Here is a 15,604-nt window from a genome sequence, read left to right on the forward strand (position 1 = left end):
TTCCTTTGCCTCAACACTCACACCGCCATGTTCCTGATAGGGGATTTTGGGGAGGGTTCCTGGAAAAGGTACTACTATTCGAAACTAGCGATAAGTCTGTCAAAAAGAGAATTAAAGAGAAAATTCCAAGGAGAAAATTCCCCACCTCCACCCCACTCCCGCAATAGAAACGCTAATCTGAAGTACGCATGCGCTAATTATAAATCCAGGGATTTTATTTTCTGTCCTTTTCGAGCGGCGGTTTATGAGAAATGAGCCGCGGCGGTGGTAACTATGTTTTCTTCCTTTTTTCACTAGAGAGCGCACAATGAGCCTAATTTGACGAACTTCTGCAATGGAGGCATCGGTTTAACTCGAAAGCTTTCTCTCCGACCAGTACGCATTGTTGACAACGCAGAGAATATGAATATGTTTAATTATATATATATATATATATATATATATATATATATATATATATATATATATATATATATATATATATATATTTATTTATTTTGTGTTTGTCGTCAATGACTGGGATATGAATACATGTTTACTGCAAGACTAAAAATTTAAGCATGAATCAATAACTACTACGTTGTGCATTCGTAATGCTGGCATTCGACCGTCACCTGGCAAATTTCATTTTTTTTAAATTTTCACCCTTTTGCACCAATTTTTCTGGGCTAAAACAAAAATATAAAGTTTTGCATGAGGTCAAATACATTATATATGAAGCTTCATGTCTGTAAATCATAAACTCTAGGAGAAGTTTGGTAGGAAAAATTTGTTAAACAAAAATATATACGTATACATAAATATATATAGAAACAGTTTTGTGTTTACTATAAAATTTTACGCAAATATTATGCAAGTATAAACCATGTAGAATCTCTGCATGAATATAATTACATGTAATAGTTAACTAAAGATGATCATCCCATAAGAAAACCGAAGCAACTAATAGGGAATTAATTAAAATGAATGTTTAAAAGAATATGCAAATTAGCTAGATCTTTTGCTAGTGAATGCAATTCCACAATCCATATATAAGAAAATTGTATTTTCTTTTTAAATGAATAGAAAAGAAGGGTTTTAATATGAATATCAATACACGCAAAAGAAAGACGAATTTATAGGAGTATATATATATATATAATATAAATATATATCTCAAAGTAATCAAGCAAATATATATATATACTAGCAAAGATACCCGTGCTTCGCACGGAGCTTTGTTGCGCACTCGGGTACCAAAATCTGTGGGCACCTTTCCAGTAAGTTGATGTTGTAAGAGCAACGATTGCATAAGGTGATTAACATTTTAACTACCTCTTGTAGTGACTGAAATTCAATCAGGAACTTCACAAAACATTTTCATCAAAAAGGAAGGTTACTTGATGTTACATAGTAAATTTTTCATTGAAGTAATTTTCAACTCTTGCTTAAATTTTATCTTGCACATTCAATACTAAAAACTTACCACAATCAGATCATGTCAGTTTTTCCTCATATCCATTTCTCGAACTTTTCACTGAAGAGCCTCAGGGTAAACTACATTTCTGCTGCTTTGATTTGGAGCCAGAATGTAGAGTTTTTCTGAACTTCCTGTCCGGCTGATGGAGACGTAGAACATACCGTGACTGAAGCAGTCTGATGTCAAGTCTATGCCAATGGTATTAAATGTCTGACCTTGACTTTTGTTTATGCTCATTGCAAAACACACCTTCACAGGAAATTGGAGTCTCCGGAATTTAAATGGAAGTTCTGAGTCCGATGGAACTAAGGGGATCCTTGGCAGTAGAACGGTTTCGCCTTTGTAGGGACCACAGGAAATGGTGGCCTCAAGTACATTGGTGTGCAATCTGGTGATAACACATCTGGTTCCGTTTGTTGTTTTTGGCGGTTCCAAGGATCGAAGAATCATGATTGGCGATCCAATTTTGAGATTTAAAATGTGTGGAGGTATTCCAGATATCTCCAAAGAGTTTAAAAACTCCACAGGGTAGTGAACAGCTTCATATTCATTAGTAGCCGAATCAACTGACTTGTATTGCTTTGTGTCTCCTGGAAATTCATCCATTATTGAATTGTTCAAATGATTCACATTGCTGTTTAATGGCGAAATAATAGCCCTCTCAGCAAGCCAATCCGGTGATTTTCCATTGTTTTGCAGGTCTGGGTACACTTTGTCTTTCAGTTGCTTCTGATTACCGACACATTTACCAAGCGCAGTTGGAATCTTAATTGTGTCAGGTGAAGAAGTGATAGGAAACTGACCATTACCGATTTGGAGAAGCAATTTTGAGAAGTCTGCTGCAGCTGTGTTATCAGAGATATAGGCTCTCATATTAGTAGTCAGTCTCTTCACTATAACGTGCCTCCAGAGATAGGATTGTTTCAAACTTGCATTGACAATGTTAGCCCTTGTGCCATTTTTAACCACTGGGAGGATTTGACGGAAATCACCGCAAAATAAGGTTGGAATGCCACCCATGGGATTCTTGTTTCCTGTGATGTCTTGCAGTGTTCGGTCAATTGCTTCATAAGCACTCTTGTGCGTCATTGGGGCTTCGTCTACAATGATTGCAGAGGTGTCTCTAATTACATTTGCCAAGGCTGAGTTACCAGTAATTTTGCAAACTGGCTGATCCATTCGATGAGTATCCAAGGGTACTTTAAAAGTGCTGTGAAGAGTGCGGCCACCTTGTAGTAGAGTAGCAGCAATGCCACTGAATGCTGTTGCAAGCACAATCTTTCTCATGGATCTAATCTTTGCAAGGATCAAATTGATTACAAAAGTCTTGCCCGTACCACCTGGAGCATCAAGAAACATCATGTTTTTGTTCATTTCACCTTGTGCTTCCAACATTGCCATGAATGAATTGTAAACTTCTCTTTGAGAATCGGTCAGTTTTTCTTGCATATTTTCTGCTTGTAGGGAAAGTTCTTCAAGATTATAAGTAACTTCACGTTGATACTCTCTCGCGAGTCTTTCATCTCTCCCTTGCGTTGGTGCAGGTAATCCATAGCTTGCCAATGGTTGACCGCACATAAGGAGAACTTTTTCTTCAATTAGACAAAGAGATTTATTGTAGATGTCCTCATTAAAATCTGCTTCTGGATTGTTAACTTCTTGCCTGTATCTGTGAAGAATGTCTTCAGATATTACATCACGAAAAGCCATCCAGATCTCAAGAGGATTTCTTGGCTCACAGGCTGTTAAAATTATCACAAATAGGCTTCGCAAATTTGAAGGTGATTGAGTGGCACTTGCCTCTCCTACTGCTTGATGCAAGTGATGGTCATTTTCTAGAAGGCCTCGAGCAAGGCACGCTGCTCTGTATGTTTCAAACACCTGACCATTGTATGCTCGCAAATTTTGAAATGAAGTTGGACCAGCAACCTCATTGAGCAACAGGCGTAAGAAATAACACTCCCCTGCTTTTGGACTAATCGTGTAGATTCTCCCAATGCATGGTGCCTTCCATACATCATCATTTTCAGTACCTTCAACTTGTACCCCACGCATTCTTCTCATCCATTTCTTTGTCGATTTGTTCCAAGTGTAAAACTCAGGGACTTCTGCGTATTTGAGACCCCTTGCAAAGTCATCCTCATGGCAGAGTTGAAAAAATGCTGTCAAAGTTGTGGCAGGCGGTGGACCTTGGGCTTGTTCCAGAGCAGTATCAGCTGAGAACATGACACGCTGCCCATTTTCAAGATGAACAGAAAGTTGTACAATTGGGGGGAAATGTTCATAGATGGGATGTTCCAATATCCTCCAGGCCGCCTCTGAACTGCCAACATACCTTGCATTCTGGAACTGCTGGATCTCATCCACAATGTGACTTTGTACTTGGCCTTGTTGGTTAGCTGCTCCATCAGTTCTTTGTAGTTCAAACACTGCTTGATCACATCCTTTATTCACGTATTTGAGGACATATTTGATGCTTTGGATCGAGCTGAAAATTTCTACGTTAATGTGAGCGTTGAACTGCTGAAGGAGGACCTTGTTGTACGGAACAATCCACTGGTTTGTTATTTCTTGATTAACATACCGACCATTTCTCTTCATCCTTATTGTACCAGTCTGGCCTCCATCTTCTGGTTTTCTTCGCCTGTACTTGGGGTAAGAGTCTTGGCCTTGCTCGGTACACTGAAGAAATTCTTTTGGGTATTTTTTGGAACATTTGTTGTCAATCATACATGGACAATTTGGATTAAATGGTCCACAAGGTCCATGCACCATATGTGCCATCACTTTAGCATGAAGATCAGGATCTTCCTCTTTGTCAGGGATCTCTGCAGATATGCAGAGATCCATTTTTTCTGGTAGAAGTTTGTCCTCTGGGGCCTGCCAGGTGAGGATGTGTGCATGCGGCAGTCCTCTTTTTTGATATTCAATACTGTACAGGAAAGCCCTCAGCCTGCCAAATCCTCCCTTTTTAATAAATTCAAGTAACTTTTTTAGCTTCTGCCTGAAAACCCTGGCAACAATATCTGGACGATCCTGAGGGTCTTGCCCTTGAAGACAATTTTCTGTAATTTCTGTCCACTTTGGATTTGTTGTGAACGTGATGAAGAGGTCGGCTTGGACCATTCGCCGAACATATGCCATGGCATCACTTTGACGCTCAAACATGTATCGAGGGCCTCCTGTATAAGTTGCCGGAAGTACAACTCGTTGACCAAACTGTTCTGGATTCCCATCCTCCCTAAGAATTGAATCTCTCAAGTTGCTATAATTGTCAGCTCTCAGGGTCTGTTGCTCACGCCTCGGGAACTGTAAACGTTCTGTTTCAATCTTGCAGTACACATCCACCAGCCATTGTTGAAATAGCCTTCGGTACCAGAGAAAATAGTTTCCAGGCCGAGTCATTAAATGGTACGAATAAAATTGCTGTTGGGTAACTTTTCGCCCATTGGATGCCTTCATGTAGATGTTGTAAGATGGAGAACCATAGGGGTACATTAACGGGTACATTAAAGTATCGTAGAGGGGATGTAGTTCGGAGATCCATTTTAATGTATCATTTCTAAAACGCAAGACAATATCCCGGTTAGCTGTTGGTTCATTCTCCATTAATATTCCAATCTCATACGTTGTTGTTGGAGCATTGAATCGCCGTGGATGCTCTTCTTGCGGCCTTCGGTCTTCCCTTATGACAACTTTATGTTCTACCAAGTGTTCTTCTTCAATCCTCTCCTTTGTTGTTTTCAGCTGACAAATAAAGCTGTTGTTCTCATGTAAAAATTCAGTCAGACTTTGGAGAATGTCTCTATTGAGTCTACTGTCACGTCCCCGATTATGTAGTTCCTCTTCCAGACTATCCAAGAAGTAGACTTGAATAAACTTTGCTGTTTCATCTTCAGGTGGTAAAAGACTCCCAATCTGGTGGCAAACCTGGCCTTGAATTCTAAAAGAAGGATTCCACCCATGTACTGCCGCAATTTTGTGACCAAATGATGTCATTGCAAAACAATTGTTATAACAGCGTAGATTTTGCAGAAAATCTTTAGAGATGGGACCATTGCCGGAGAGCAAATCTTGAAGCAACTGAGGCAGTGGTGGAAAGCTATCAAGCACAACTTTGCCAGAAGAACAACAACAACCAGCTGAGCAATGTTGACATACTTTGTCCATTTTTCCTATATCAGCTGTAGTGAGAGAGTCATTTTTGTTGTAGAGCAATCCTTTTCTATTGCAGTGTTCTATTTCATGGTGTCTCAAAGCAGTCATTCGTTGTCTAGCTGCCTCGTTTTCTGTCAATTGCTGGGGCAAAGTCATACCCTCTCTCCATGCAGCCTCTCGTTGTTGCCCTTGGTATAGGCGAAAGCTTCGTTGGGTTTCCGATTCATTCTGATGTCGTTGAGCCCCTCTCAACTGACCTTGTGTACGTCTACTTACCTCATATAATTCATTCGATCGTAATATTGCTTCTCTTTCCAGTGCATATCTTTGCCTTTCTTGAATTTCATCTTGTGATGAATTTAACCGCCTTACAGCATGTCTAGTTCTGTCAGCTTCACGTTGGGTTTCTCTTTCCAAATCTGACAGTCTTGCTCTCCTTTCTCTTTGACGTATCCTGTTAAGTTCTAGACGTCTTTCTCTATCTGAATTGTTTTAATTGGAGCGAATTGCAGCAACTCTTAGTCTATTAGCTTCCAATCTTTCCATTCTTTCTTCCTCACTTTCGTTTCTACTTCATTTGGGTGGCATAATTTCGGTTTTTAACGGAATTGTTTAACGATATTAATGATTGTAAATTAATTAAGCGTAAAGGAAATGTATACTAACTGAAATGGACGAACTATAAATAATATTTCTGAATAGTACAATTATAAACAATTATATTGTACCTATTTACTATGCCTCCCCACGGGACAGAGTTAGACACCAGGGTCGTTTTTTAACGTGGAGAAAAGGTACAAAAATAAAAATTGTCTCAGTCGTGAAGGAACAAGATAATGAAGTGCAGCATCTGAAGAACAGATACTACACTTTGATCTTGACCAAAAGGAATGAATAAAAGCGACCTACGTGTGACTCATTACTTCCGGGTGTAAACGTCACAATCTAAAAGTAATAATTAAAAAAAAAAGTAAATGTAAAATATATGTAATACCAACTTAGGTTAACTAAGTAAACAGTACAATTAAAACAGTTCTATTAAAACAAATAATTACTAAGATCTAGATAATTGTTAGTCTCATTGTTATGGTTTTAAAGAAAAAAATGTGTAAAAAAAGTTCTGCTTTTGTGAGTACGTGTATTTCTTTTAAATTACATAACCTTTTTATTTTATTAATTATATCTCTTTTAAATTTATATATTTTGTTAGTAAACTGGAAGAAATTCAGTTGAATAAAACCTTGTTCGTGTTCTTTACGTTAAACTCATATTTTTATAAAAGGTTCATCCGGTTTAAAGAAAGCGCTAAGTTTAAATAAGACTGGAAATAACTAATTCAATATATAAATAGAAAAATGAAATAAATATAAGCTTTAAGTCTTAAGATAGTAATAATCAAAATGTAATAAATTATTTGTAGTTCAAATCTATGATAAGACAAGCTTTCGAAATAGGCTCGACCAGAAAGATTAAATTGGAACGAAATTATAATCTCCGTGCCATTTTCAAAACAACCCCACAAAAGTAACGATATCCTGCAGTTGGTTAAATGACAATGGTTGTAAGAAAAATGTAAAAGAAAATGCGCTTATCTGTTTATTTTGACCTGTTTTATTTAATTAAAAAAACATTGGCTATAACTGGAAGAGAGCGTTATGTTTTGGGGGTTGTTTAAAAAATAGAATGGAAATAAAGTTAGTTCCGTTTTAATTGTCTTTAATTGCGGCAAGCGCTAACAAAATCGAAAAATCACTGTTTACATTCGAAATGTTAACTTTTATAGGTTTACAGGTTTGCTGACAAGGCTGGGGGTGTTTAATACAATTATTTTACTAAATTGATTTTTTTCATTTAAAAATAAAATTATTTCTTTTTTAATAAAGTTTTATTTTAAAATATTTGTTTTTGTTTATTTATATAAAATTACGATAGTTGAATTGTATTCTTTCAATTATATTGGCAAGTAAAATATAAAAGATTAAAACGGAACGAAATTGAAATTTCCATTACATTTTCAATACAATCCCAAAACATAAAGCTTTCCTCGCCAATGAATTGTTTTGATAATATACGTAAAGTGAAATAAATCGAATATAAAATTAAATGAAAATATATTAAATAATTAAATGTTAAATAGATTTTGTAAATAGTACAGTTGAAATGATTAGAATATTTCCAATATGTAATAAGGTCGAGGTAATTAGTTAAAGAGATTTAATATAATGTGATATGCAAATGAGCATAAGTCATTCGATATGGGGGTGGTTTGTAGACTAGTATATAAAGAAATTAGGCATAGATTCTTATGTCTCCTATAACAGAAACATCCTAAAATGGGTTCTAATGTTTCTCAACCAGGAGAGATCTACCCTCTTACCTCCTTTATATTTCGTTGATGATGGAGAGCTGTACACACAGACAGAAACACACGAACCCTATTACTTTATAAAAATATAGATAGAGAGAGAGATAATATATATATAATACAGTATATATACGTTTATCAATATGTATATATATAATATGTTTTATATATCTTGATTGTTTGGTTGGTTGTTTTTGTTTTACGGCATATCAACCCTTTTCGGGTTATTTAATGCCGAATCCAAAGATTTTGAAGAATATTTTTTTAATAGAATATATTTGTTGTTTTCACGTCGGTTTCTATTCAACCCATAGTTGGGACCCTAACAGGTACTACCACTCCGGGTCAGAGTGGACCTGGGAGCAATGGTAATTAAAGGGTGGCTCCACACTCCTCACAGCCCACAAGCTGGGGCCTCACCACTGGATATAGTTTAAGGTCATATCCAAGACCCCGATTGAGGGACTTTTACACTCTGCAGAGGGGCAGTCGGCGTATTCTAATGCCCCACCGACAGAGCCTATATATTTGGAATTATGGGTGCATATATATATTATATATATGAACAATGTTTGATATATATAATATATATATGAAATATAATATATATATTATATATTTGATATGTGTATCATATATGCATGATGGCAGCAACTCGTTCTCGAGTATTGCCATTACTTAATATATCTCTGGCTCAAATGACGCAAACATGAGCGCAACTAGCAGCACGTGCCAGACGGTCACTTGTATGAACTTTCTATAGTCCTGCACATTCACTAATGACCGGGCCCAAGCTGTGGTGCCCAAACACCTACCAGGCCAGACTCTGGAAGTTTCAGAGCCCTTATTGCCATTGACGCCCATATTTGCATCAGTCCTCATTGAATGTCCATTTGCCATTTTAGGCTAAAGCCAACCTTTTTGTTATCGAGACACACACTGATTGCAAAATGCGTATTCCATTGCATATCAAGTAATGCTTGTGCTTGAAGCTTTTTATAGTGAGGAAAGACTTTGCACCGAGACAATCCCACTCTCTAAAGAACTGTCACATTGAACCAAAAAGAAGAGCAAGTCAACATCATTGGAACCAGCAGTCGCCGCAAGTTTTATATCAGGGGTTTCCTTCTCCTAGAGAGGTTGCCTTCACCACGGCTTACAGGATCCCTCTCCACCCACCATGCCATTTGATCCATGACTGGGACTTAGGTTGCTGGGCACCAAAGCATACTCCACACGCCGGTGGGTCATGTATGCCGCAGCTGACAGGGCCTAAGCTCCTCTGGAGGTTTATGTCAGGGTTACCTCACCCTTAGCCTTTGGTTAAAAGAACCTTGGCCTACAAGGCAGTGGAGATCCAGTTATACGGCGCAGGACACTCGGCGTTCATCAGAGCCCCGTCTTTGTGGCAGTGTTCACGACGAGCACGTGGGGTTGATTTGTCTGGAAAAAGCTTAGAATGACGCTAAAACATCTGTGTGCTTTTAACTCACGTCCACACCAAACCTTGAGCACCATACATACATACATACATACATACATACATACATACATGATGATTGCAACGTCTTGTCAGACGTGTGCCACTCCCTCAGACATTTAAAATCCAGGAGCCCAAATGCCCGAGGGAGTATCTATACAAATATGATGTTACAGAATCTTAGCTTTGTACGACAGCTAAGTCACTCTCTCGGTTCAAAATGTTGAGATCCAGCAACAAGCAAGAGCAAGATAGCCAGCAACAAATTAAACTGCAGACCAGCTTAATGCGGGTAATGGTCTTCCGCTTTATGGTTTTTTAAATTAGAGATTTTCTTCTCCTAGAAAGGTTGCCTTCACCACGGCTTACGGGAGCCCTCTCCACCCCAATACACACACACACACACACACACACACACACACACACACACACACACACACACACAAATATACACGGTGCTAGTTGGCCGTTGACCCAGAAAAAGAGTTCATTCGCCCTTTGGAAGGTCTTGTTTAAAAAACAAGACATACATACATACATACATACATACATACATAATATGTTTTTATTCTTTCAACCCTGGGGATTTTTACTCAAATCATTATAAATTGTTTCGATAGACAGGTCAATAAAAAATCCTGTCTATCTCTTCAGACAATTCAAGCTAAAGAAAGAAAAAAAAATTCGAAAGAAAAAAGATTCTTTTAAAATTACGTACGGATATCAAAAACAAGTTTAACTGCTGGACAGAGATGAGGGAGGGAGGAGTAAGAAAATGAATAAGAGTGTGGGGAGGTATAGATAATATTTATAATTAGGATTGAGATTAAAATTGAAAATAACAAAAAAGAAATAAAAAGAATAAAGGGAAATAAAAAAAGGTTAATAGTATATGATACAAAGTATACCTACAATAACAAAATAAAACATTAAAAAAGATAAATAAATCAAACAATAAAATAAAATAAAAAAGAAATATAAAATAACATAAAAGGAAAAGGAGAGGGGAACTATATATGAATTAGAAAGAGAAAAAGAAGAAGAAGAGACACGGAAGAGGAAAAGGAGAGGGAAAGTATAGCTAAATTAGAAATAGAAAAAGAAAAAAGGGACACGGAAAAGACATATGTCTGAAATGTGTCAAGGGCAAAGCGACAGTAATTTGCGCGTGCCAACAGAGATATAATTTGGTTAAAAGTTCTGTAGTCTCAAAACTACCTACGGTAGTTGTTAATCGGTGCAGTTAGAGCAAAGATACGCCCACTCCAAAAAGTGAATACAAACGCCCAAGAAATCAGTATAAGGTCTTAATAAATAAAAAAAAGGGGAACTTATGGATTGTTGCATGGAAAGGAAGATTATTATACACGACATCAAACAGCGCTTTAAAAATTCGACATAAGATTAATAAAACGAGAAATATGATACTGAGGAATAAACGTTATACTATATTGATTGTAACCCTAACAATGGTTAGGATGAAATTATGATTTAGTCAGTATCTATATAAAAATTAGACTATGTATCATTGTATATATGTATACATATACAGACAAGTGTCATTGCCTGAGGGAGTATGTTTACAAAGATGTTATTACAGATTTTTAGCTTTGTACAACAGCTAAGTCTATCTTTCGGCTCAAAATGTTGAGATCCAGCAACAAGCAAGAGCAAGATAGCCAACAACAAGTCAAACTGCAGATCAGCTAATGTGGGTACTGGTCTTTCGCTTTATGTTTTTTTTTTTAAGTAAGATATTTGCTTCTTCTAGAGGAGTTGTTTTCACCACGGTTTAGGGGAACTCTCTCCACTTCAATGCCATTCGATCCATGAGTGGGACTTAGGTTGCTGGATACCAGAGCATACTCCACACGCCGGTGGGTCATATATGCTGCAGCTTACTAGGCATAAGCTCCTTTGGAGATTTTTGTCAAGGTTACCTCACCCTTAGCCTTTGGTTAAAGGAGCTTGACCTACAAGGCAGTGGGGGTCCAGTTATGCGGTGCAAGACACTCGCCATTTATCAGAGCCCCGTCTTTAGGGAAGTGGTCATAACATGCACGTGGAGATGATTTGCCTGGGAGAATCACAGTATAACGCTAAGATATCAGTGTGCTTTTAACACGCATCCACACCAGACCTTGACCACCGAAGCAACAAACCTTCCCATCCAATCATGGGAATCTCTGGATATGTAAGGTGTGTGATCGGGCCCTGTTGCACGACACACGTTCCGTTGCTGTTAGTCTCACCCTAGTCAACGATGCTTATCAGTGTCATGCGTGTTTGAGGTGTTCAAGTCGCTGGTAGGACTGTAGAGGCATCTTCGGGCACATGGACATTCGGTGGCTAATGGAGTGGCACTCGTCTGACAAGACGGTGCAATCATTATGTATATATGTATGCGTGCATGTATGTACGTGTCTACATATGTATGTATCTATGCATGTATAAATTTATGCATGTATGAATTTATGTATGCATGTTTAAATCTATCAGTCCTCGCGCGAAATAGCAGGACACAAAATGTTTTAAATAATAATAATAGAATAACAATAACAAAGACTTTCGCTGGCGAGGACTACTATATACCGTAACCAACAACAACAAACAGCCTATCCTGCCTTGACAGAGTACAAAATAGACTTCGTGGCTTAGTGGAGGATGCCCTTTTCTCTACCCTGCAACCTCTCTCCCACAGAAGAGACGTTGCGAGCCTATCCTTGTTTTATCGTTATTTCCATGGCAGGTGCTCGTCTGAACTCCAATCTCTGGTCCCCCCCTCGCCAATCTTTCACAAAAAACACCCGTCTAGCTGAATCCACTGAGAAAAAATTTCCCCCACTCTTTATCTGTGCCTAAATCAAAACGTGGATTCCATGAACAAAGCTTCTTTCTTAGAACTGCACGCCTGTGGAACTCTGTTCCGTCTGCCTGCTTCCCATCTGAATACAACTTGGATGTGATCAAGTCCAACGTTAACAAATTACGAATAAACCGCCCCCTTAATTAAGCACTTTATCAAATCTCCACACTAACGTACTGTACTTGCAATAACCTTTATCCCTGAGTGGCTTCCGGGTCTTGATAAGTGGTGACCACCGTGTAAAAAAACAAAAAAAACAACAATTATACAGTCATTTTGAAATTTTCATCTTTATTTTTCTCGTTATGTACTGAATATTTGTGAATGAAACCTATATGAAATATGTTCCTAATTAAATTTGAAAGATTTTTTATTCTGAAAGAAGTTTTAAAAAATTTAATTTAAAAACGTTATTTTAAAGATTTTGTTAAAAAAATTCAGATTTTCTCATTATTCAGACCTGTATTACAAAGAGCGGGGTGCAAAAATAAGTTGCGGTGTGAGGAGAAATACAAACTGAAACACAGAGAATATTCAGATCTGTAATAATACAAAGAGGGAGTTGCAAAAATGAGTTGCGGTTTGAGGAGAAATACAAACTGAAATAGAGAGAAGGAGTGTTTAAATTTTTATTTTAAAAAAGATAAGATACAAGTTAGAAAGCATTTCATCACAGGCATGAAAATTTTTAAACAAAATGTTTTTACTATAGGCTTTAAAAATAAAGGTACAAGATTCAATTTGAAATTTATTTATCTTCAAAGTGCACTTTTATGAATTTTACAAAGTAAGGTTGAAAATTTAATTTAAATTGAATCAAAAAATTACCTTGGTTTTATTTTATGTAATGTACATTTTGTTGCAATTTAAAACATTATCCTTCATCTAGCAATTAATGATATAGATATAAAATTTTCAATGATTTTTTTAAAAAAGTCCAACAAAATGTACATTACATAAAATAAATCCAAGGTAATTTTTTGATTCAATTTACATTTAATTTTTATACCTTACTTTGTAAAATTTATAAAAGTGCACTTTGAAGATAAATAAATTTACATACATGTATGTATGTATGTATGTATGTATGTATGTATGTATGTATGTACGGCATAATCACGTTGACATACCGGTTCCCGTCAGATCACCGAAGCTAAGCAACGTTGAGCCTGGCTAGTACCAGATGGGTGACCATTTGTGAATCCTAGGCGCTGTATGTGGTTTCCGCTTATCTCGGCATTGTTTCCAGTCGTCCGGAACCGCCATTTGCCACTGGTATTCAACAATATGGACTCTGGAGATGTGTGGTTGGAGATTGCGCAACTCTTGCCACATGTATGTATGTATGTATGTATGTATGTCAGATCATGTCATATGCTACTGGTACCATGTAACCCAGTACTACCTGCCTCATGGTCGGGTCACCGGCGACTAAACTGGTTCCCCCACCAGACTTGTTTGGTGAGGAGAGTAGCTAGTCTCCCTGAAGGATTAAAAACAAGACCTTCCAAAGGGCGAATGAACTCTTTTTCTGAGTCAACGGCCAACTAGCACAGTGTATATTTGTGTGTGTGTGTGTGTATATATATGTGTATTGGGGTGGAGAGGGCTCCCGTAAGCCGTGGTGAAGGCAACCTTTCTAGGAGAAGCAAATCTCTGATTTAAAAAACAAAGCGGGAGACCAATACCCGCATTAAGCTGGTCTGCAGTTTAATTTGTTGCTGGCTATCTTGCTCTTGCTTGTTGCTGGATCTCAACATTTTGAATCGAGAGAGAGACTTAGCTGTCGTACAAAGCTAAGACTCTGTAACATCATCTTTGTATAGATACTCCCCCAGGCATTTGCGCTCATGGATTTTAAATGTCTGAGGGAGTGGCACTCGTCTGACAAGACGTTGCAATCATCATCATACAATCATCATGTATGTATGTATGTATGTATGTATGTCTGCTTACTATGTTCATTAAATGAACGAAGATATATTTCTTTTTCATCGTGGTTTCAGTAATCGTGGGGAGATGTCGTATCGAAATTAAAGGTGACTTTCGTTCGGGTTATAACTAGCCACGGTGATTATTGTTGATTAAGATGAAACTTATTTGGATATTTAAAATTATGTTTTTATAAATAATTATTGATGCCACATTCAAAGGGAGAGCACTATAAGTGAAAAGATTTGAATATACATAGTTTTCGCAGACACATATTTCATCTTCTCAATAATTATCGCCGGCGAACCAACCACGAGATTAGAACGCCAGACATTTATTATTATTTTCTTCACTTTGAGTTTATCTATCTGCTGCTTTAAATAGGCAATATATATATATATATATATATATATATATATATATATATATATTGTTAAGAGAAACATTTTCACACCCTTCATATATATCAATTAAGCAGACACCCCTTCCCACACCCAATCCTTAGCAGACGGAGTCAAAATGAGGCTGGCCGAGCGACCTAGATTTCTACACCCACGCAATGACCTTCAACTGTCGCCAACAAGAAAAACGCGGGAGAATCAAGGCAGTTCGACGAAGGCGGTGGACACGGAAACATGTGTGGGGGCATTCTGCTCGAAAAATGGAAACACCACAGTTGATTCGCATGGTGAAAAAAAAAAAAGAGAAAAACATCTCGTCGACTCGTATCGTGCCACAAAGGAACAATATATACCCACCTTGGCACTAATCGATTGGAATTCACGCCGTGCTGATAAGGAATAACATATATCCACCTTAGCATAAATGGATTGGAATTTACGAGAATCGATCCTTCAAACCAGCACCTCATAAAAGGGAAAGAAGTTTCGGATGAATTGAACGTCGACTCAACAAAAGAAGTTAAGTAACTCTTTCTAAATTGTTTTTGCTCGATCAATTATGTGAACTGTTGAATGCCCCATGAAAAAAAAGGAAAAAGAAAAAGAAAAAAAATGGGGAAAAGAAAAGCAACCCTCGAACTAAGGTTTTTTTTCTAAATGCTGAATCCCCCCCTGTTGATCGGCCCACAAGTAACATATCATTGACTATAAAAAAAAGAAAAAAAGGAAGAAGAAAAAAAGGGGGAAAGAAAAGAAAATAAAAAATAGAGGAAAGAGGGAAAAACTATCTCTATATCTTGAGACTTTCAGTGTGACCCCCCCTCTCTGAGTATCACTCATATCTCGTTGATTCTCATCGAAGAGAACAAAAAGAACCTTCCTAAGACAATCGAAATATCACTCACCCCCCTCTCCTTGTCCCAAATCATTGTCTGCATGTATA

General features: G+C 37.4%; 1 pseudogene; it reads left to right on the forward strand.

The window, feature by feature from the left end:
- The first annotated feature begins 13,431 nt into the window (after nt 1-13,431).
- Nucleotides 13,432-13,548, forward strand: LOC145296496 (5S ribosomal RNA; annotated as a pseudogene).
- Nucleotides 13,549-15,604: the final 2,056 nt, after the last annotated feature.

This window comes from Euprymna scolopes, chromosome 16 (genome assembly GCF_053919585.1).
Source record: "Euprymna scolopes isolate OS-2025 chromosome 16, ASM5391958v1, whole genome shotgun sequence".
Classification (NCBI taxonomy): domain Eukaryota; kingdom Metazoa; phylum Mollusca; class Cephalopoda; order Sepiida; family Sepiolidae; genus Euprymna; species Euprymna scolopes.